The 25,093-nt window shown below is 35.6% G+C and overlaps 1 protein-coding gene across 1 annotated transcript in view; it reads right to left on the bottom strand.

The window, feature by feature from the left end:
- FAF1 (Fas associated factor 1) overlaps positions 1 to 25,093 on the bottom strand; it is a 265,810-nt gene that overhangs the window by 112,057 nt on the left and 128,660 nt on the right. The gene's annotated exons all lie outside the window — the stretch shown is intronic.

Below are 25,093 nucleotides of genomic sequence, written 5' to 3'. Positions count from 1 at the left end.
AGCACTAGAGAGGCAGAGGCAGGTGTATTTCTGTGAGTTCAATATCAGCCTGGACTATGCACTGAGTTCCGAGACAGCTAGCTGGGTCTGCATAGATAATGAGACACTGTCTCAAAAATGAATGGATGGATGGATGGATGGATGGATAGATGGATGGATGGATGGATGGATGGATGGATGGATGGATGGATGGATGGATGGATGGATGAATGAATGAATGAATGAATGAATGAATGAATGAATGAATGAATGAAATACTGAATAGTACTCCATTGTGTAAATAAGACCACATTTTCTGTATCCATTCCTCTGTTGAAGGTCATCTGGGTTCTTTCCAGTTCTGGCTATTATAAATAAGGCTGCTATGAACATGGTGGAGCATGTGTCCTTGTTAGATGTTGGAGAGCCTTTTGGGTATATGCCCAGGAGTGGTACAACTAAGTCCTCAGGTAGTACTTAGCCCAAATTTCTGAGGAGCCACAGGACTGATTTCCAGAGTGGTTATACCAGCTTGGAATCCCACCAACAATAGAGGAGTGTTCCTCTTTCTCTACATTCTCACAAACATCTGCTGTAACCTGAGTTTTTGATCTTAGCCATTCTCACTGATGTGAGGTGGAATCTCAAAGTTGTTTTGATTTATATTTCCCTGATGACTAGGGATGTTGAACATTTCTTTAGATGCTTCTCAGCCATTCATTATTCCTCAGTTAAGAATTCTTTGCTTTTTAATAGGATTATTTGATTCTCTGGAGTCTAACTTCTTATGTTTTTAAAATATATATATATTAGATATTAATCCTCTATTAGATGTGGGGTAAGTGAAGATTTTTTCTCAATCTGTTGGTTGCCAATTTGTCCTATTGACAGTGTCCCTTGCCTTACAGAAGCTTAGAAGGTCCCATTTGTTGACTCTTGATCTTAGAGCATAAGTCATTGGTGATCTGTTTAGGAATTTCCCCCTGAGCCTAGGTGTTCTAAGCTCTTCCCCACTTTCTGTTCTATTAGTAGCTGGTTTTATGTGGAGGTCTGTAATCCACCTGGACTTGCATTCTTCTACATGCTGACTGCCAGGTGAACCAGCACCATTTGTTGAAGATGCTGTCCTTTCTCCATTTATAGCTCCTTTGTAAAAGAACAAGTGACTGTAGGTGTGTGGGTATTCTATTCCATTGATCTACAATTAGTATTTAGAATCTAATAATTCAGAAATGTGATATAATGACTGACCATTTGTGTGAGAACTTAACATAGCTCAACTCCAAACCAAAGTATTTATCCTATGTTCCAAGTTTTCCTGGACAAAAACATTAAGCAAAGAACTGTTGAAAGCTTGTCCCTTAGCTCTAAGAGAAGTTGGTCATGAGTAGGAGTTATTTATTTCTGCCTTCTCATTAATATGCATGCATCAATTTATCACAAGGGAAAAAGTATCTAAGTAAAACTGAGAACACAGCTCTAAAACCCAGGAGATACTAAAATGCTTCAAAAATAAAACTTACTGTAAAAGTATAGTGATGCTGTTTTTTAAAAGGGTGTTTTGGTATACAGTTTTACAAAAAATAATGCTGTTATTTATATCCTTTAGCCCAGTTGAACTTTCATACTTAAACACATTATTGGGGTATAATAATTTGTAAGATGGTGATCCCTGGAAAGAAAAAAAATATTTAACAAAGCCTTCATATAAAATACCATCAAAAAGAACCCAAAATTATACTAAAAACAGACATAGCTATACAACAAATGAGAAAAAGATCATATTGGGTAACTCAAACAACCAAGTCCATATAAGCTTTGTATTTTAAGAATTGCCTCACCCCGGAATCCACCACATATGCAGTCACCAAATCCAAGCACTATAGCTGATGCCAAGAAGTACTTACTGGCAGGAACCAGATAGAGATGCCTCCTCAGGGACTATGTTAGAGTCATATAGTACAGCTGAGCATGCTTGCTGCTAGCCATCAAACTGAACTCAGGGACCCCAATGAGGGTGTTAAAGAAAGGACCGAAGGAGCTGAAGGGGGTTGCAACCTCGTGGGAAGAACAACATTAACAACCAACCAAACCCTCCAAAACTCCCATGGACTAAGACACCAACCACTGAGCACCTACTGAGAGACCTATGGCTCCATTTGTAGCTGAAGATAGCAGTGTCTGGCATCAATGTGAGAAGAGGCCTTTGGTCCAGGGAAGGCATGTTTTTCCAATGTAGGAGAATGTCAGGGCAATGGGGTAGAGAGGGTGACTAGGAGGAAGTGTACCTTTGTGAAGGCAAATGGAGGGGAAGAAGAGATGGGAGTAGGGCGGGGGTTAACATCCCAAATGTAAATAAAATACAGAGCATCTAATAAAAAATGCGAAAAAAAAGTTGCACAAGCAAAAGTCAGTCTTCTTAGCACTTCTCTTAATTTTATCACTAAGAAAATTATTAGAGAATGCTTATAGTGAGTAAAATATATCTAAGGCTAAAATAAATAGTTTTCATAATATATATCATATATTAATAAGTAATGTATTTTCATAAATTCCAGACTTTGTAGAATTACAAGACAGCATCAAAATTAACTAGCTAAACATAAATACAGCTTACTCTGACATATCTATGAGAGGCTGTGAAGCTGCTTTATCCTAAGTATTCACAAAGATGGCCCTACTATAGGCTGGTTGTTCAAATATTTTACTTCGTACTATAAAACACTGTGAAGGCCAAATTATCACCCAGAAACCCCAGAAAGAAGAAAAAGATGTTACCTCCAATTATATGCTTGCTCATAGATAGATTACCTATTATCACAATCTCTAGAGTTTTGTAAGCAAGATTTTAAAGATACCTTTAAATGTTTAAAAAGACAGTTTATATACATTATAGGACAAATGAAAATAATAAATGAAGGAATCACAGTTGTCCTAATAATATATAGGCACAGTATTATATAATATTTTCTCCCTAAGAGAGAAGGTTGAGTGCTCGCTTTGGCAGCACATATACTAAAATTGAAATGATACAGAGAAGATTAGCATGGTCCCTGCGCAAGGATGACACGCAAATTCATGAAGCGTTCCATATTTTTACATCCTAGTAAAAACAAGAAAACTCCTAAGCAAGAAAACCATAAGGAGAAAGAGTCACAGGCACAATTCAACCTACAAAAGCAATAATAGCAGGAAACAGCATAAACTGATATAACCACTCTGGAAATCAGTCTGGCAGTTCCTCAGAAAATTGGACATACCTGATGATCCAGCTATTCCACTTCTGGGCATATACCCCAGAGACACTCCAATATACAACAAAGACACATGCACCACAATATTCATAGCAGCCCTATTTATAATAGCCAGAAGCTGGAAAGAACCCAGATGTCCTTCAGTAGATGAATGGATACAAAAATTGTGGTACATTTACACAATGGAATACTACTCAGCTATCAGAAACAATGACCTAACGAAATTCTTAAGAAAATGGTTGCATCTAGAGAATATCATCCTGAGTGAGATAAGCCAGTCACAAAAGAACAGACATAATATACAGTCACTGATAATGGGATACTAACCCCAGAAAGCTCTGAACACTCCAGAAACAACTCACAGACTGCGTGAAGTTCAAGAAAAACAAAAACAAACAAACAAAAAAAAACCCCCAAAAAACAAAAAACAAAACATTATGCTCAATCCTTACACACCAAGAAAACTTTGACTAATTCCGGGTTACATCCTGTTTTATATGTACTTTATGCTCACTGTAACTAGTAACCTTAATGCACACTATCAAACCTTTGGGGGGAAAAAAAAAGCCAAGCACCAACAATAATGTATTTGTATACATTTATGCAAAAATGTTTAAAATTTGTTCTTTTATCTTTGTTTTTTAAAGTTGTTCAAAAAAAGAGAGAAGGTTGAGCTAACATGTCTAATAAAAATTTCTACTATGTAGTAGATATCAACAAGTAGGCTATTATTTTGAAAATGAGTATTTGTGGCCTGAGATAAGATATATAATTAGAGTATTATAATGTACAATAGGACTAGTAATAACTGCTTACATATGGAAATACATAGAAAGTTTGAGTAGAATTTTTTCATGAAGTGTAACAGTGGAGCATCTGTACGCTGATTTTACATAGCATCATCATTTTTTCTTTGGAGGACTTTTTACTTAACGATAAGTATGCTCTGTGAACAAAATGTGTATGTATTTATGTTGTTCCAAATACCTCTTAAAGTGAAAATAAAGGACTATCTTACACTATTCCTAGTCTGAATAAAATCACAAATTTAAGCACAAAGGGCTGTACTAGGAAGGCTTACAGCTGACTGGTCCAGTCCGCTAACAATTCCTAAAACGTAAGGACCTAAAAAGTTGAGACATGAAAAGAAAATCAACAACTGAGTTTTCCCAGTATAGTAATTTAAAATATATATATAAGGATCCAAAATTTTGGTTGAGTCAACCAACAGATATCTGAGTATGAACTTTTTGGGGTTAACATCTATTAATTTGATATATAAAATGGTGTGATAATTCTCACACAAATACATTGTAAACTGATTAAATCAAGTACAGACTTTTAAAGTCAGTATGCCTCAGTTCAAATTTATTTCTAGAGTTCACTTCAGTTAATATTCTACCTCACAAATCCACATTTTTATTTTCCTTCTGTAAAAACTGACAGCACCTTGCATTTAGGCATTTGGTTAGAAAAGCTTAAATGAGAAGACATTTGCAAATACTCCATCAGTGAGTAAACACACCCAAAATCCATTTGAAGATTTTTCTTTACTCCTTACAGGAATTGTTATGTAAGAATATACTATGTCAGTTACTCTTAAAGTATGATCTACAGACACTTGGCTATTGCAATCATTAAAGGAGGTTCATAGGATCAAAATTATGCCCTAGAAATATAGGTGCCATATGAGTTTTGAACGGATTTTACTCTGATATTACATCTGTGGTCAGGCCTTATGGAGGTTTATAATTTCAGCTATTTGAGAGGATGAAGCAGGGGGCAGCAAGTTTACAGTATTCCTAGGTTAGAGACTGAATTCAACATTAGTCTGGAAACCACAGAAGTCTATCTAAGAAGGAAAAGGAAGTTGGGAATATAGTCTACACAGAGCACTAACAATATAGCACAAATACTGGTAGTGGCATCAAGCTGAGTGCTTGATAGATCTTTTTCTTCCTTCAATTCTCCTCAATACCACCATCTTGTGATCTTTTGAAACATTTCCTCACTGTCCTCTAGGCTAGGATTGGTGACCAAAGAGGCCTGAGATCCCCCATCTGTCTCTAAAAGTATACACAGAGTCCCGACACTACTCAAAAGTCCAATGCAAAGTCTCTCCTGTGATTAAAGATAAAATTTCAGTTGTGAGCTACCATAAGTTCAAAACCAAGTTACATAGTTCTAATATACAATGTCACACATAAAACTTCTCATTCTAGGAGAAAAAAAAGTTAATACTGAAATAAATGGTTAGACCAAAGCAACACTGTAACTCAGCAGGGGAAACACCAAATCCTACAGCTCCATGTCTAGTATCTGGTGCTGATGATGGAATCATCCATACTCCTACTCTATGGCTAAAGCTTTTCCTCAGAAGACAATAAATACATAGTCCTGGCATTTCCAACATTCTCAGCTCTCCAATGTAATCTAGGTTTTATTATCACAGCTCACACCGTGGACTCACCAGGGCTTCCTTGCCTCCTAATTATCTGACCTCAGCAGGATCCAAGCTGTTGTAAGCCTGCTAGGTCAGGGGACCCTAGGCAACAGCTCTATCAACCTACACTAAGTTGTAAGCAACCACAGCCTTGAAACTTCCTCTGTAATGAAGTTAGTTATTGTCATCATTGTAATTCTCTCAAACTATCCCCATCACGTTTCCATTTCTTCTTCTCTCCTTCCTTTCTCTCCTCCTTCTTCCTCCTCTTCCTCTTCTCCCCCCTCTCTTTTTTTAAATTAAGTCTTACTCCATGGTTGTTTGGTTTCTGGCCTGGGACAAGTGGCTAAAATGAATATTTTACATATCAAAACAAATCTGGCCTCCAGGTTCTCTCAGCATCCCTAAGTCACTGCCTGGCACACCCTGCACACAGAGGCTCCTCTATATAATCCAGACATTCTGGAGTCTGTCTCTGTGTCTCTACACACTCATGAAATTTCTGTTTCTTTTCCCTTTCTCCTGGTCTCAATCCTCGGGGCCAGTGAACTCTTTTGGCTGAAGGCAACTTTCCAATAAACCTGCCTTTAATATAATCTAATCTGTCTTGAAATAATTCATTTCACTGTCAGAGAAATAATCTATCAATGGTAGTATCCTTTCTAGTATCTCAATATTCCCTATCAGTATGCTTAAGAAGGAAACACGGTATATGCTTTTGTAATTATGTAAAAAAACGTATCAAGAAGATTCTAAAATTTGACCCCAAAAAGTTATTTTGTGACTTTTCAATACTTTCAAATAATTGATTTTATATTTAAAATGATATTTGTACATATTGTTTAGTTCAACAACTTTTGTTCACTTTTAAATATAATGCTCAAAGACTCAAGACCTTTAATCGTATCAATCATCGTTTATCATTAAGATTAACTTTTGGAAGCTAATACTTAATATATAATTAGAATCTCATAAACAATAAATGCGTTTTCAAAAATATACAGTGATCAACTTGTACTGATAGTCAACTTGACAGGACCTGGAATCATATAAGAGACAAACTTCTGGATAAATATATGAAGTTGTTTCTAGATTAGTGCTGAGGTGGGAGAGAACCCGTGGTGACTGTGGGTAGCACAACGCTATGATCTAGAGCTCCAGTCTGAGTCAAGAGAGAGCACTCAGACAACAAGATTCATCTCCTACTTCCTGATGTGTGCAGCCAGTCTTCTCACTTTGGCTGTCCTAACTTTAAACAAAATAAATCCTTCCTTAAGTTGCATTTGTCAAGTATTTGATCATGACAAACAAAAAACAAAAAAAAAAACAAAACCAACTGAATAACAACAACAACAAAACTATCACAGTTGTCACTATTATAAACCTGACTATTTGGTACTCAGCAAATATTTACAACTCCAATCTAGAAAAGTCCTAAAGTTCAGTAAAGCAGACCTTACTTAATCCCATTTTGTTAGGAATTTAGAAGACCAAAATGCCAAGAGAAATTCATAGTGGAACTTCACTCATAAGAACTAACAGAGGAACTGGAACTGGATTAGAAGTCATTTGTCTTACTTTTTGGCAAAGAATCTAGCTAAGTAGATATTAAGGAGTTAAAATGGTCCTTTTCCCTTTGTTAAAAAGAATTTTACTTTGTTTGTTTGTTTGTTTTTAAGATTTAATTTCCCTACCTGGTCCAGGCTGGCTCCAAAATTGAGTTTCTCCTAACCCAGCCTCACAGTTGCTGAGATTCCAGGTGGTATGTGTTACTGTACCCAGCTTAATCCTAATTCTAAAGATGTGACAACTAACCCTTACATGGATGAAGAAACTGGTTCAGGACCAACAGGAAACTGGATGGGGAGGATAAATTAGTACTCGACAGTTTTACCTCACTGTCACTTAATAAGCACAAACTCAGACAGCTGTAGTGCTGTACTATGGCTTGTCTTGTAATCTAAGACAAACACAATTGTCTTTGACTGAATTAAAAAAACCACACCTAAAGATATTCAGGGACTTTATAGCAAGTGCTTTTTCATTTAAATACACAACTGTGTAAATTTAGGATTGTAGTTGCATAGTTCACAAAGTAGGTTTCCAGAGGCGGAACAATTTATCAAGGGAAACTGGATTGGCCTCCAAAGGCTATGAAACTTTCTGCTCTGTCCCTTTTTGAAAACAAGCCATTTAAATATAAAAGACATGAAGATGATCGACTTATCACTGTTTAACATTTTCAAATGCATTGTTGAAATGATGAAGCAGTTTAAAGGCAAACTTAGTTGTGAGGCTGAAATTTCATTTACTGCCAACCAGAGTGTAAATCAAAAAGCTTATTCACAAACCAAGGCTTTATTTATTTTTTTAATGTCACTTATGTGCTAGAAAAATCACAGAGCTTTAATTTGCAGCAGGATGAAGCAAGCTTATTAAGAATGCTAGTTACCAAGTACACATCCACTTGTCTGGGCTAGCCCACTGCCACATTCTTGTAGCAGGGTTAAATAGCAGTTTAGTCACCTCATAAGAAAGCACACTGTTAAAAAGGAAATCACTAATAATATTCTGGAACCAGAAGAATATTAAAAGAAATGTGCATGTCAAGATCAATTATCTACAAAACCCCTGTGAACCAGAGCTTTAAAAATTGTATTTGTCGCCAAGCTTTGCTGTGTTATAGTCCTCAGTTGATCCAGCAAGTAGGTAAGGTTTAATGAAATAAACGGCAACTGTACCAGTAACAAGCCTTGAGATTTTTTTTCTAGGAAAATAATCTCATATGCTGATACCAAGTGAGCAATCAGAATTGGAACAAAAATAGCTGCTAGAAGGCTTCACTTTGGACTGTAAGTTAATGGCATGGAGAAACACTTAGAATTCATCATGTGTTGATCAGACATACTGAAGCCTTAACTAACTCAAGTGAAGCTGCCTTACTTTTCCCTGCCAAGTATCCTTGGTCCATTACAACTCCAATGACACTTTACAGAGACAAGTTGCCCACTCTCAAATGTCTACTGGAGTTCTACAAATCACATAAGGTTCCAAAATGAGGGAAGTCTTCTCCCAAGAAGGGCTACTTAAGCCTTCATTTACAAAGAGAAATCAGCTACAGATGGTAAAGCTCTCTGCCTGAGTTTTATCTTGGTATAAACCTTAGAGCCTAACCTAGACTTTTCAACTAGTTAGTTAAAAATACAAATAGATATTTAAACTTTTTAAATTTAAATTTTTACTAAAGTGAGAAAACTCTCTTGGTGCTCCATTTTTCACAACTACCTACTTTTAGGATTCACTAAACTGGTCCAACATAATTTTTAGGTTTTGATTATCAAGACAGATTGGCCTTTTAAATTTGCCATTTAAAATCTGTTTGATTTCAATTCCCCAAAACAGATTATACCACATGGACATGAAGAACAGAATTTCCAACATTTCCAAATAGATGCACTCTTATTAGTAAATATGCTTCTGGAAACATGTTAAGTTGTTTACTTATGAAGAACTTTAAGTCACAGAAGCTACATGAGCTACAAGGAGGATTCTATTTTAACTCTATTCTTTTACAAAAAGTCCAATAATTTAGTTACAAATGAAAGTGTTAGTTTCTAAATATCTCTATTGCTTTAGTCAATTCATTGCTTCTGAGCACCCTCTGGTGGAGGGCAGAAGAGAGAAATAACATAAATATATAATCTAAAGATCAAGAAGGAGAAAAAAAATCTGGAATGTGTGCAGAGTCTTTCCTGACTCTTCATATAACTTTATCGTTTAAAACTAGATGATGAATATGTATTAACCATATGGTTACTTACAGTCTATAAGTCCGTTATTCAATCAACACTTGCATTCTTATTACACATGAAGTGCTTAACAGACAACCTGGCCTTGGAGTCTGGCTTTGATATTCAATGCTATTTCCCAGGGAAGCTGTCTGATCTCACGAGATCTCAGTTTGCTCATCTGAGAAATGAGAATAATCACTGTTGACATCAATAAAAAGATAAGTGAAAAATTGCCTAGTATGTTGCAATTAATTTTGTGACACACACACATTCTGTCTACTCCTTCAGAGATAGCAGGGTTGATTTGCAAGTTTTTATTTACAAGGTCCAAATGATTCTTTAATAGTCTATACCTAAGAGAGAGTATTAATATCATTTAAATGTTTTACAAAAGCTTATGTAACTATACTTAACCTAATGAGCATGTGTTTTGAAACATACACAAAGCACACTATTATACTACTTAATTTTTTCTAAATCCAAGATATTCAAACTGTGTTAACCAGTGTTTATTAAATACTTATTCCTAAATGAACAAAGTAAATTTAAATTATATAGAGGCTAATTTCTCTTGTATAACATTATTATGAATGATATCCAACAGGAAGTGTGTTTGTTTAATTATACTGCAGCTCTGAACTTCTAAGAGCCCATCTCTAATGCCATTCATTACCTGCTTATTACCAACATTCTAAAAGGTTTATGTTACAAAGCATTATCAAAAGTTAAGTTTGGAGCTGGCAAAATGGTTCTGCATGTAAAGGCACTTAAATCTCTGGGACCTACTTAGTGAAAGGAGAGAACAGACTCTTATACAGTGGTTCTCTAGCCTCCATGCACACACACTGTGATGAGGGGGGTAGCAGGGAAGGGAGTGGAGGAGGGAGGGAGGGAGGGAGGGAGGGAGGGAGGGAGGGAGGGAGGGAGGGAGGGAGGAATAATATGATTTTAAAGACAAAAGTAGAGCCTGCTTGGGCTGGGAACATAGCTTAGTTCCTTGTCTAGCATATGTGAGGCTCCAGCTTCAATTCCAAGAACCACGAAGCCAAATATGCAGGTATTTCATTTAGTTATTATGAGATGAACAGCAGGAACTTTATGAGGTCAGGTAAGTCTACCTAGAACATCCATCTGAAATACATTTAATCCACCTGGAAGGCACACATACACACCCACACACCTGCCTATTACCACAATTAAAGCTGACTATAATAGGATTCTTTGTTTAAAACACTGGTGGATTACTACATGGAAAGAATACTCTGTGGTAGATAATTTTACCTGGGTTACATTGCCAAATTTAGAAAATCTCTCTTCATGAGTTTTTCCTCCTTAAAAGGAAAGTGAATGGAAAGAAGGAGGAGAAAGAGGAGGAGGAAAAAAAAGGAAGGAGGAAGAAGAGGAGTAGGAGAACAAGAACAACAACAACTAACTACACCCCATCACCTGTTGGTGCTCAAGACAATAACCTGGATCATCTTCAGTCGTTACTACCTACTACATTTTATAATTTCTATTTGGACTTGCTTACACACCAGTTTAAAAGTATGCCTTTAATATCCTTATCCATAGGCTTTACCCACTCTATTATTCTTGCCTGATCTTATTTATTATGTAGTTTATTGATATGTGAGGGGAGTTTGAAAAGATGGAAGGGAATGTACTTCAAAACTCACACTAATACTCTTTAAACAACAGTAACTTCTCCCCTGCCCTCTAAAGTACATGATATTATTTGGTAGTTAACCACAGCTTGTGGCATTTGGACAGATCAGTCATAAATAAGCAATGTTTATTCAATTAGTTCCTAAGGAGAGAACTAGAATCAGATGGGAGCTGAGTCTACGGAGACACGGGCAATGTCAGAGGCCAAGGGTTATGTGGGTGGGCTAAGAAGAACAGAGTGGGGAATCAAATCTCTAGATCTTCCAAGCCAAGTCTTATATGACAATTCTGACCTGGAAGAAAAGGCAGTCTTAGGAGAGAAGAAAGTATTACTTTAGTAAATGCAATGGATTATAGGAGTTGCTGTCTGAGAAGGGGAAGAGAGTGTCAAACCAAATGAGGAATTACACCATAACTTCTCTGTGTCTTCTAAATCATGTTTAACTGTGACTAGAAAGTCACAGGAAATATGTGTCAATGTAAGATGATTGTTTTGGTATGCAGATGTCATAGCCTTCTTCTTTGTATGAACATGGACTTCAAAGCCACACTGCCAGAATCTTGTGTGTGCTAATAATTATGTGACTCTAGACAATTCTCCCAATTTTTTTTTTTCTGTAAGTCATAAAACAGCTGCTGTTTAAAAATGGTTCAACTAATCTGTCAGCCAGCACATCTATATGACTATCATCTAACTAATCTACCTGTAATAGATATTAAGTTTGTTTTAAGTAGATGAAAAATACTATTTATCCGCTTAACTATGTTAAGTAAGTAACCACATCATGTTGGGAACTCAGCTAAATGGTGGGACTATAACCAAAGGTGAATAATTTCTACTTAGCAGTTTAGTAGGGTAGGAATTTTAACAAAGTGCTAGTTCTTTTATATTTTACTATGCATTACCATCCCACAGACAAGAAAATAAGACTTACAGTCTCCCAAGATCTCAAAACTGCTTAAAAAAACGAGAATAAATTCATAATATAAGTTGATTCCTATCTCTTCCTAAATGATGTCATTTTCCCATGAAATGTGAACCATCCTAGCTATGTGTAGAACAATAAATTATAAAGAAAAAAAAGGTTCAATCTCAAGGTCTCATTTGATTACTGGAAATATAGAATTGTATTTTAAGGCATTAAAAACATGAAAAGGGGGGCTGGGAAGATAGCTCAGTGGTTAAGAGCATTGATTGCTCTTACAAAGGTCCTGAGTTCAATTCCCATCAATCACATGGTGGCTCACAACCATCTGTAATGGAAACTGATGCCTTCTTCTGGTGTGTCTGAAGACAGCTACAGTGTACTCACATACCTAAAATAAATAAATCTTTAAAAATAACATGAAAGAAATAAAGGGAGTAACTTCTATCATCTAAGAATCAACCCTTCTTAACTTCTAGGATTAGAAAAAAATTGGATACATTTAAGGTGTTATGACTGTGGACAGGAATAACTTCTGTTAAAAATGTTATTTTAAAAAAGGTTTCTATAGGCAGGAATTTTAAAAAGAAAAATTTCATTTAACTTCTAACATATTTCTCTGAGAAAACATTATTTGTCATTTGAATTATTTTGCTGAATAAATTATACTTTAAAATACTGCCATAAAATAAAATGATGCTGAATTATACTTAAAGAACAATCTGAAAAGGCTTTTTTGGCTTTTTTCTGGTTCCTAATCCACACAACTGTAGCAGTACTTGCAATGATGACCTCAGGATATTACGTTTATCTTATACATTTTCCTGTTTCGTAATGACCACTTCAAAACAGAAAACATTTTTCTAACTGAAAATGAAATTTGAAAGAATGTTTCTGATTGTACAAGTATCCTTTCCCAGAGGAGTTTTCATACCATAATGAATAACTAAATAAAAGTATGACGAGAAAAAAAATTGTCACCAAAGTTTACTGCAAATAATAAAAATATCCAAGTGCTTAAGTTTAAAATGAATAAATCTCTAATAATTTATATTTCATAATGATATTATAATTTGTACTTAATTATGTTCTGTGACAATCTCTTGAAAGGTATTCACCCATTTGTGTTAAGTGGGTGACAAGCTGTATCTGGGGCGCAGAGTGCTCAGGTCATATAAAAGCAGCAATGCTTACGTGTTGCTGAGATAATTACTGCTGACAGCTTTATTCAAGGTTCACTTCACTTTTTCTGCTATTTTTCTCTGGCTAGAAGTTCAACAGAGCCCAGGGGAAGCCACACCCCTCACACCTGTTAGGTTTCTTCATGTTACTGAGGGCCAGTATGGACATGTCACTTCAAATTAGCATTGTACCAGGGCGCTAACTGTGACAATTACTTATCACAGGTTTAATGTAAAAAAAAAAAAAGTTTCTAATTCACCACAAAAACAGTGTCACAAAATGTAATTTAAACCTACAAAAAAGCAGGTTGCATAAAAACATCCAGAAGAGTCACAGCATAGGTGCCCAGGGTTAGCTTTATGCAACATTTGAATTATGCAAGAATGCTATACAACTGAAAACATTTCCTTTTAAAGAAAACCAAAGCAAAAAGGTAAACAAAGGGGCTGGCTCAGTGGGTAAAAATGCCTGCTGTGTAATCATGAAAATCCCAGATCCCATGCACCCACATAAACTACAGACTCCTTGGCCCACACATGCGAGTGAAGTGCTGGGAGGGAAGACAAGCAACCCAGGGGCGCACTGGCCAGTCTAGCTGAAATAGTAAGTTCCAAGTTTAGTGAGAGACCTTTCTCAAAACAAGTTGAAAAGGGACTAAGGGACCGAGAACAACATTCAGATGTCAACCTCTGGTTTCTACATGCACATGTGTGGGTGAGTGTGGGTGCACACTCAAAGCAGAGTTGGCAATTACAATTTACTATTCAGCAGTGGAAATAAACCGTTAAGTTTTTAGTGTCTCTACTTGAATATGTGGTTAAGTTTTGTTAATTCTTTTGTGGCAAATGATTTAAATTCAATAATGAAATTTCCAGCTAAAGCAAACTAGCTACATCTAAGCTAATCAAGGAAAAGGTAGCTTTGTACCACTAGAAAGAAAACAAGCATTCTTCTGTCTTTAAACCACTTGCAAAATAGAAAATTATTATTAGAGAGTAGACATTAATGTAAAACAAAAACACACATTATTAAATATATTTCAGGCAAGTTATTAAAAGCCTCTCTGTTTCAAATGCAAAATAATCTCAGAATTATCCAACGTCTGAGAAGACCTGGGATGTTGGAGGTGGCTAATGTGGACTGCTGTGAGGCTAATTGTGGATCTTCAGTTAATTACTTTCTGCTGATGGGGGATTTTAAAAATAAATAAAATAGTCTTTTATTCCATTTTTTTTTTCAATTTGAACTCAAGAAACCACAAAACAATAAAGGGTATCTAAAATTTATTATTTGCTGCTATTTAGATAATAAACCAAAATCTGGGGCATTTGTCTAAATCATAATTAATGCTAACATGCACTAGCAAAATATCTGAGGACAGATTTGTATTTGCCACAATGTATACAATTTTATTTACAAATGCCCAGGGTTCATTTCCTATTACATGCTCAAAGGTAAAAGAAATTCGGTATTTATTACTCACCTATCCACCCCACAGAGGCTGGAGGATGCCAGCCAGAGTTAATAGAGTTTGGCATTGCAACAGACTCCAAAAGTACCAAATATGCATGAAAAGCCAAACTGAAAATAATAACAATGAGCTGGAAATTCAGTAAAGGAAATCGTTTGAGGAAAATCATTTCTACTGCAATGAATTACTTCATGGTAATCTTGACATGGCAAAAAAATTTTTTAGCATTCCAACAGTTTGACAAAAATTTAATACCATTATATGTAAGAAAGGTACGCCAAGTGTAGGATATTTTAAAAGAATATTTTCATTTTCTAGTAATAAGTCATTTATTAATAAAATCTTATAAAATCAACATAGTAAATCTGAATATGAGTTCAGGATCTCAGGAAAATGAGTCCTTTACCTTATCCTGCAATCACAATATCTTCTCAGGGGATTGAGACAAATTATCAACTATAGAGGTGTTTTTACTTCCAGTTGGTTCTTCAGATTCTTTTTTTTACCAAAAGTTTGAATTAATAAAAGTGCCTCGTTATGTTAGAGGGCTACTGTATTAATTTGTGGTCACTTTAGCTCATCCTAAGAAGAGAACCTTTCAAATATGCAAAGATACAACTTAAGCCTGCTTTATATGCATGAAGAGTACCAGCAGCTATCTGGCACATGTCTAGTCAATAGTAGATGCCATTTACTCTTCAAACACTGTGAAAGTCTTTGGATAGCAAGCATAGGAGCTCTCGATATTTTCCAGCAGTATCTAAGTCCTTGGCAAAACCCATGCAGTTATGCTAATAACTTTGGTCTCTACATATGAACACAGTTCTACTAGGTCTCTACTCCTGGCTTTTCCTTTTAAGAAGAGAGTTTAAATTAACTCCACCAAGCTAGAAACATCAACAAAAGCTAGTTCTTTCTAGAAATGAGAAAACCTAATTTTACTTTGCTGATTATTCCCCCTTAGCCCATTGCAGCCAAGTAAACCTTTGCCCCTTCTGTTTATCCTCAACCCTTATTTGTGAATCTCTAAAATTTCTGATATCTAAGACATGGAAGCTAGAATATACCTCTTTGGTAAGAGGGATTGGCCAGCATGCATAACATTCCTGGTACTGTATAATCAATTTAAAGATTCCTAGGTTTAAACCTGTGTTTGGTTTTGTCTCTCTACTCAGATACCATATTCTAAGGTCCTTAAAAACACAGTACTTAGATACTATAGGTTGCTTTGTACAGCATACTATATACTGTTCAAATTTCCTTCCAAGGTAAAATAGACTTCGAATTCTAAAAAGAAATACATGGCTTATCTAGCTATTCCAAGCCTAGAAAGCATTGTAAGCGAGATAAATACTAAAAATTATTACCCATGTACAAATAACTAACTAGTCTAAGCGAAAAAGTAATCTAACAAAACTAAAATGGTATGTCAAGTTTAATTCAGCAGTCATATTTGAAATCACCAAAGTAAATAAATATAAGCTACTCAAATCCAATATAAATGTAATTTAAATATTTCCCACTGGTGGTAAAAGTATACTAGTAGCTCTATATTTAATGTTACTACTTATTGTCTTTAAATTTTAAAATAGGTTTTTTTTTGTAGACTTCATGGAAATTAGTATAATTCACATGTTATTTCGATTTGATTTTGCTGGGAATGACTCCAAGTTTATATGGGTGACTATAATACAGCTAATAAAAATACAGTTTAAATAAAGTAATAATGCTTTCGCCAAGAGTCAGAGACTATCTAATAAAAACAAAAATAGTAAACCTCCCTTTGATTCGTTAGTTAGGGGAGTCCAAGAGACTCCCCAAATAATACAGGAACTGTCCCTGCCCTTGTTATCTCTCAGAACTTGAAGGTAAGACCCTTTGCTGAAGAAACCAAACATTTCAGACACAGGGCTTGGAGGACCCAAACCAAAACTGAACCGGAACCCTCCTTCTCTGAGGTCTAGCTCTCACACTGTTCAAAGGTGCTATGAAAGCTCAAAGGAAGAAATGAAAACAATAGTCCCACCTATCTATAAAGCTTAAGAACAACAACACAATGGCCAGAATATCAGGATGGCCACAAGAGTGTAATAGTAGCTGGCAGGAAGCAGATATGGATGCCTCCTCAGAGGCTCTACCAGAGCCATACTGATACAGAGAAGGATGCTTGCAGCTAACCATAGGACTGAACACAGGGACCTTAATAAAAGAGCTAGAAAAAGAACTAAAGGACCTGAAAGGGTTTGTAACCTCATGTGAAGAACAACATTATTAACCAACCAAACCCTCCAGAACTCCCAGGGACTAAAACACCAACCATTGAACACACAAGGAGACCCATGACTCCAGTTGCATATGTAGCAGAGGATGGCATTGTCTGGAATCAATAGGAGAAGAGGCCTTTGGTCCAGTGAAGGTTCATTTTCCCAATGTAGAAAAATCCCAAGGCACTGAGGTGCAGAGGGTAACTGGGAAAGGGAACATCTTCATGGAAACAAGCAGAGGGGGAGGGAGATGGCAGTAGAAGGAAAGGGGATAACATTTGAAATAGAAATGCAGAGAACATCTAATAAAAATTTTTTAAAGGGTGCAGTAGTAGTACTTGAGGGTAACCAACGGTTATCCACTTGGACTTAAGGCCCACCATGAAGAAAGAGGCAATTTATTCTAAATACTATACATTTAGCCAGTATCCATGGATGGTAAGGTCACAAACCCTAAAAGAAATCATACTACTGACATACAAACCTATTCATGTAAGAAATACTAAAGAAATTTTAAGTAAAATAATTTGGGTTAGTATAGATATGATATAACCATGTATTTATTAAGTATAAACATCTATCACACTTACAACATTTTACATAACCATCAAAAGGTGCAACAGTCTTAACAACGTTCTCACTAAAGATGTACAGACTGAGTGGCTTATGCTTTAGCTTGTACCATCCATCATATATGAGGAGAGTGTGCACCATGTTAAAGTTTCCTTCTTTTATCCCTGATAGTATTGTAAGATTCTTTATATTTTGAACCCACTAAAATTTTACATGCACTTGATTCTTTTCATTAATACTTCTTGGTGAAATAAAACTTTTACTATTATGTAGTATTTATATTTTTAGGTTAGGGTATTAAATACTATGTTGCCTACTATTAATATAACTATAGTCTCTTGACTTCCAAACTTCTATTCTCATTATTTGGATGTCTCAAACAAACAACCTAGTAACAGTACTTTATTTTACAGTTAATTTTAATTTTAGGACCCATCATCAATTAAACACAAGAACCAGAGGGTTATTTCTCTGCATATCTATGCGTATTTGCTTATGTATCTATTTATCTATATATACACATACATAGAATAGGCTTTTATAGTAAACATGCAAAAAGTAAAATCCTTTGAGACAACAGTGTTTTAAAAAGTATTTTCATATATGACAAAACAGAACTTTATTCCTAAGTCAGATATTTCTTCTGTAAGTACTCAATCCTGCCTTATTTTTTGTGTTAGACAGAATCTCACTATATAGTTCTGGCTGGCCAGGAATTCATTGTGTGGACCAGGGTAGCCTTGATCTTGTGACAATCCTCTTGGCTCTGTCTCCCTGGTGATAAGACTACCAGGTCTGTTTCTGATATATTTATTTAAGTCAATGTTACAAATTTAATTTTAAAAAAATGAAAAGTGAGAGTTAATTCTTAATACATAGATATCACTTGTGTGCACAAATTATAAGTTCCATTTTCTTAGTATTCAGTATAAAATTCTCAATAGAAATTTAAATTAAAAAAAAAGAAAAAATTAGCTACTAAGGGAGGATTAACTTCTATTCCTTTTTAAAACATATTTGTAAAACTGTAAAATATTATTTTGTAAATCTTCACTTGGCCTTTAGCCAACAGCAATAAAGTCCCACCTGATAAATTAAAATGAAACTACCCAAACATATAAACCAAAAACCAACAACCAACCAACCATTACCAACAACAAAAATCCTCCAAACCTAAAGAACCCATTACTTAAAATGCAACGGTTAAAGAAAAATAGAAAACATGAATCTGACTAAAGTTACCTTTCTCAGGGATGGGATGAATAATTTTGTAGCATGTAATAACAACTTCTTTCAAAAAATGAATTGAAATCGATAAGTAGTAAAATAATGAGCATAAATATAGCTTTATTTTTTTAAAGATAATATTGTAGTTGGCATTCTGAAATATTTTATTTACTGAAATCTGTTTTAATTTTAACTACTCCACTTGCTAAAAATTTACATATTAATATTATAAAGAATCAGATCATTTTAGAGATAGGAGAAATCCTGGACTTGGGAAAGATGGTTGAGAATAATATGAAAGACACCAACATCTGATATTCTTCTGCACATTTAAAATTCACTCTGTCTTCCAGGGGCTAAGATTAAAGGTGTGTAACAACATGCACAGCTTATGCATATTCTATAGTACAATTCATTTGTCTACTCAGAGAAACAATGTATTAGATTTAGTCATGAATTATAGAGGAACTGAAAGGTTCAATGAACCACCCCCACACTGTATCATTCAAGACACTCAAAAACAAAGATTACCATCATATAATGAAAAAATCTCTTAAACAGTGCCATATGAACTCTTCCTTAGCTAAGGTGACATTATCCAAACTTGACTTTTTTTTTCCTAATTTCCTAACATTAAGTCATTAATTTATTTAGGGGGCAGCATGCATTTCTGTGAACAACACATGGCAACAATCGTATGATCAGTCATAGGTCAAGTCAGATAAACCATCTTTGGCTTTATGAACTCAGGAAGTACTCTTCAAAGTTAGCTCTTTGAGGCTTAAGAAAGACTACATACATAGGAAACTGAGAAGTAGCGTGGCAGTGGGCTACTCTATTGAAATGGGATGTCATCAGGGGCTTTTGTAAGGGGATGTGATTTCCTGGGAAAACATTGACTGTAGAGCTGTGCTTACAGGGAGTGGTAGTGAGCACAACTGTGCACAAGGGCCAAACCTGGAGTTTCTTCTTTAGTCTACTCTCACCCCAGAACCTTTTTCATTACTAATTTTCCATTCCAATATCTGCCCTCCTCCCAGACCCTCTCTACAGCTCCTACCCTCATTGCACCCACCTCCTCTTCTCCAAGAAGGGGGAGGCTCCTCTGAAACCTCGCAAATCTTGCTTGAAGGTCTAGTTGTCAGTGTCATCAAATCCTGCCTCTATACAGGAGGATATTAAGCCCCTTAATATCTTCTCTTATATTATGTACGTGCCATGCTATTTTAATACCTGATGCTGTCTTTAACAGTTCCCAACTTTACTCAGCCTTACTTGTATTGATTGCATCACCTCAGAACCTCAAGTACGCAATATTAAGCTTCAAGCAACAAGGTCAAGTGGACAGCATGGTGGGACTCTGCTGGATTATATTTATTCATCACAACTGTGGCATTTACAGAATAATATTCCAATCTGTAGTTGGAGGTTTTCGGGAATGTTTTATTAGATTTAAAAATCCCTGACTGATGAAAGCATAAACAGTACCAGGCTGGTGTAACTGAACCAAGGGCTATGACGTTCTTCTACAAGAGGTTTTTTTGGTAGACAAACTGGAAATAGATTTCTAATGGAGATACAACTTCATCTACAAACCTCCGAACTTCAGAGCTCCATGAGAAGTTTGGGTGCTTAAATTGTAGGGAGTAGAGAAATATGAATGATTTGAAACAGGTGAATAATATGATGTTAATGTATTAAGCAAAAACATCTTATAACCCACAACAACTGGTAAACAGAGTGAGTGAAGCCAAGAGAGACATGAGTCAGAGAATGTGATGAATGTGATGAGCGTTGGAAGTACAGAAGAGATAAAACAGCAGGGGCAGCAGATCAACAGAAGGCAAGGGTAGGACCTGGAGCCAAAATACTTCCAGAATTTATTTGCATTGTTCTTAGATCAAAGTAAAATTTAGAGAGAGATAATCTTCACTAGCAAGAGTTTGTTGGGAATAATGATGAAAATTTTCTCCATTTTCATGGTATATTATGAAGCATCATGTTAGCATATTTGAAATGTACATTAGCTGGTTTTAAAAATGGGAAATTGATGTTTGTAGAGATTTTATGTTCTTACTACACAACAGCCAGTGTGAGCACCATAGTGATAGCATAGGGGTGATTTTAAAAAACAAAACACAGCAAACCTTTCAGATGCTGGAGCTATACAGTCTTAATAGATACAAAACTCCTGGTTTTAATTAATTACAGCACATGTGAGAGATAATAGAGAATAGGGATAAGAGGCAATAGTACAATGAGCTGAATGAAGTAAAAGGGAGTTTGCCCATTGCTTGAGATGACCTAAGCAGGGAGATGAATTGGGTAAGGTTGTCATTTTATTCTGGTGTTATGTGAAGAATTATCTAAAGGAAAGAGTGACACAAGAGCTTAGTTTGGAGACTTCTTCCAAAAAGAATAAGTGCCATGTCCATTAAGTTGGTAGTGAGCATTAGAAAGCAGAGGAAGCGGACAGAACTGGAAGAATAAGTAGGAGGCAGACATCATAGGGATTGAGATATGCACCAAGGATAGCTTTGATTTACAAATGGAACTAGGATAGATGGTGGTGCCAAGTACGAAACCAGAAAACTTCAGAAGAGGACTGGATATGGCCAAGAAGTATATGAATTCAATGTTTACTATGCTGAATTAAATTCTATTATGCTTAACATCTTTTAGGATATCTACATGGAGACGGTAAGGTTATTGTGGAGCTAAAGTGGGAGAATTGGGCTAGAAATGTAAATTTGCAATCATCATATGGATGATGATTAAATTCACAGGCTTGATAAGAATCCCAAGGATAGCATGCTGAGCCGAGTGAGCAGATGGAAGTGAGTCCTAATGGTACTCCTGTTTAGTGACTTGGTAAAGAACAAGGACTTGGAGGCGGGGGAGACCAAAGAAGTGAGGAACTCGAAAGGGGCTTGGGCAGGAAGGTGGTATCCTCTGAATAAAAGGAAGAGTATTTCAAGAAGAAACTTTCAAAATAGTCAAAGGTTGCTATAAGTATGCCAAGCATCACAGAATGGAAACTACCCATCAGGAGAACAGACAGACAAATGATACCACCAAATTCTATCCCTGGCTACCAATTCCCTAGCTACACATATAGTAACTATTTTGTTTTGAATGTAGAGTCTCAAAAAACTTGAGAGAGACTATGTATTCTGTGTGCCCACGTGGAGGACAGAAGAGAATGTTATGTCTTATTCTATTGCTCTCTTACTCGTTCCTTTAAGACAAGATCCTTCAAAAAATGTGAAGTTTAGCAAATCAGCGAAAACGGCTGGCCAATGTGCTCCAAGAATTCACCTCTTTCTGCCCTGAATGCTAAAATTAAAGGCACAAATATTTATTCCTTTTTTAAAAAAAACCTGGGTGCTAGGGCTTCAAGAACAGGTCTTCATGTTTGCACAGCAAGCACTCTTACACACTAAGCCACCATCTCCCCTGGCCATATTTTGTTTGCTTTCTTTTGTTTTAGTAGCAATAAAAAAATTAATCTGATAGCTATTAATTCTAAAATCCTGGGAATGAGATGTTCTAAAGACATTGTAATAGATAAGATTTCCAGAGATGATTAAATTAATAATCACAGCCTGAAAAAGAGACCACTTAATACAATAATACAATTCACTCTCTTTTTATTTAAAATATCAAGGCTGATAACATAAACCATCAATATGACAATCAGTGAATACTACAGTGCTAATAAAAGTCAGCCGTGCCCTGCTTTAAAATGCTTTTATTTTGTCATAGGAGTGCAGGCTATTTTTCTTCTTCACCCAAATTGAAATTTTTGAATGTTATGAAACTAATTTAAATGATACTAACATGTTGGAAACATAACAAAATAGACCTCTCATATTCAACTGAACACCAATTCAAGATAACTGACTATTGTTTGTTAAGTGAAATTGCTCTTCTGAGTCCTCAATTTTGTCTTATCCATATGTTCATTTAACTATCATGGTTCATCAGCAATTGAGAATTTAAGAACATTATCTTTAAGTGTTTTTCGTCTCCAGATCTACAGAGTCTCTATTTAGTCCATTCTGTTTGCTTCCTGTTTAAGTATGAATTACATTTAAATTTAGAGATGACATTTAAGACTTCTGTATTTCTGGTTAGATTTACTCATTGAATTTGGAGTTAATATTCCTCTTTTTCTTGCAGGGGTGAGATAACTTTCCACTGTCATCAATTACATAGACATGATTTCTGGCACTCAAAGTTCCTTTCACTTATTCATTGTACCCGAGATCCTTCCATAAGACAATTAGATAGCCCAGTTTCTAAAGTATAGAAGAAAAGTGATGGCTAATCATGACCTCAATGATCTTTCCAGGTAGAACTCTATCTTCTTCAGTTGTTTCTTGAATTACTCTCCTTCCCTCTGCTCTGCATCACCACAGCTATTTCTTCTGAATTTGAAGCAAATCATACAAATTACTGTTTTTAAAAGTATTCATTTTGGTTATTTTACTATTGGAAATAGTAAGATTGCACTCCTAAGAAAATATACAAATTAAGCTATCTGCTTCTAAATGACGCAACAGTTTTCAAATCAAAATAGCACACAAAAATGATACTTAACATCTACATACTGAGACAAAACAACTAGTGTGATTAGCCTGCATCTTGGCAGCTTACCTGTTATACTGGGGCTAACTCTATCATTACTAATATCTAAATCGACTTGTTACGTATGGTTGAAGAACATGTAATGGTTCTTCAAAGTTTATTTGTAATATAAGTCCTGTATTTCTAACCTGTCATAATTAATTCAGTCCTCTTGCACTTTGAAATCTCCACAATAATAGGAACTTTATCAGGCTGGTGTTGGTATGAAGTGCCATAGCAAACTGAAATCCCACTGGGAGCAGTGCACAGACTTCTCCTCTAAGCAGCAAAAAGCTGTTATCATTTTCTGAATTACAGGAACTATAAAAGGACACTCTACTCAAGCTGCCGCTGAATGTCACCTGAAAAGCAATCACAAAAGGGCTCTGTCTTGGCTTATCTCTGAGCTCTGTCACTACGGCAACCAGCAGGGAATAAGTATCTGTGGGTCTATGAATTTCAGAATCCCATAAAAGCCAGGGCTAAAAAGGCATGTGCAGCCTCTCAGAGATTGACTGCATTAATACATTAGCAAATACTGTGAAACACTGGATAAATGTCAGCAATTATGGAAAAAGCGTCTAATAACGATATTCGTTGCCTGTCAAACTCCCATGAGGTTTGATACGTAACTGCCACTCAAAGCTGTCTGTAATTTTATCTCTTTTATACATCTGAATCCACATCATTCAAATTTGTACTTTGAAAGTAATAAACTGCAAAAGCAGTTCATTCCATGTTGATCATAACTGTCAACAAACAGACTTCTACTGGCTCTGGGAAAAATCAGTACCAATAATTGCTGCTGGATATTTTTTTTAAAAAAACTATCTTTTTTCTACATGTAAAATATTAGACAATGTCATGACATAGAATAGCAATTGATTTGACTACTGATAAACTCACTCTGAGCTCAAAAGACTCCTTGCATGAACAAGTATTGCTTTTAAGGTTTCTTTATAGAGTAGAATATTTCTAAGAATTTATAGCCAATTAAACAAACTATATTCCCATCATATTACAAAATGATGTAGAATTTTTTTTTTATCCCAAACTGGTTATGATTCTGTTTTTCACTATCTTTCTCAAACACAGAAGTCCATTCAATGGATAATATCTAAATCCACAGGTCTAAAAGTACAATGTCATAACCCAGGACTACCACTCTTCACATGCATGTTTTAACTGCTCAAGGAAATTACTTGTTAAGAAATCTGATCATATATTTACACCTGTTCTAATGCAACAGACAACGTGTTAACTCACAAACACAAATGCCAGAGATTAAGTTCCACACATATGTACTAGAAAAAACCTTCTAGAACAGGGTTGGGAACTGTTTCCGGAAAGAACTTTCTCAGTGACAGATAAATGCCTAGTTTCTAAACAGAAAGGGTAGCATCTCAAAGACAAGAAATTTTACATACAGAAACAGTCACCCAGCAGTTATTATTGCTATCCAGTGGCATATTCAACATGAATGTGAGCAGTATTCAGTTATTTTGCACCTCAGGCTATGTTAGCCAGTATATACTTAAAAAAAAAAAATCAGAACCATTTCTTGTCCTCAAGTAGTTCATAATCCCATGAAACAAAGCTGCTACAAGTACCTTTTTGCTTGGAAGTTAAAAGAAAGATAGTTTAAAGTAACCGTGGTAAACATACTGTGTACCACACTTCTATCAAAGA

This window comes from Micromys minutus (assembly GCF_963924665.1).
Source record: "Micromys minutus genome assembly, chromosome: 9".
In the NCBI taxonomy this organism is placed as follows: domain Eukaryota; kingdom Metazoa; phylum Chordata; class Mammalia; order Rodentia; family Muridae; genus Micromys; species Micromys minutus.
Note: the sequence above shows the minus strand (reverse complement) of the source record. Positions and strands in the feature narration are given on the sequence as shown.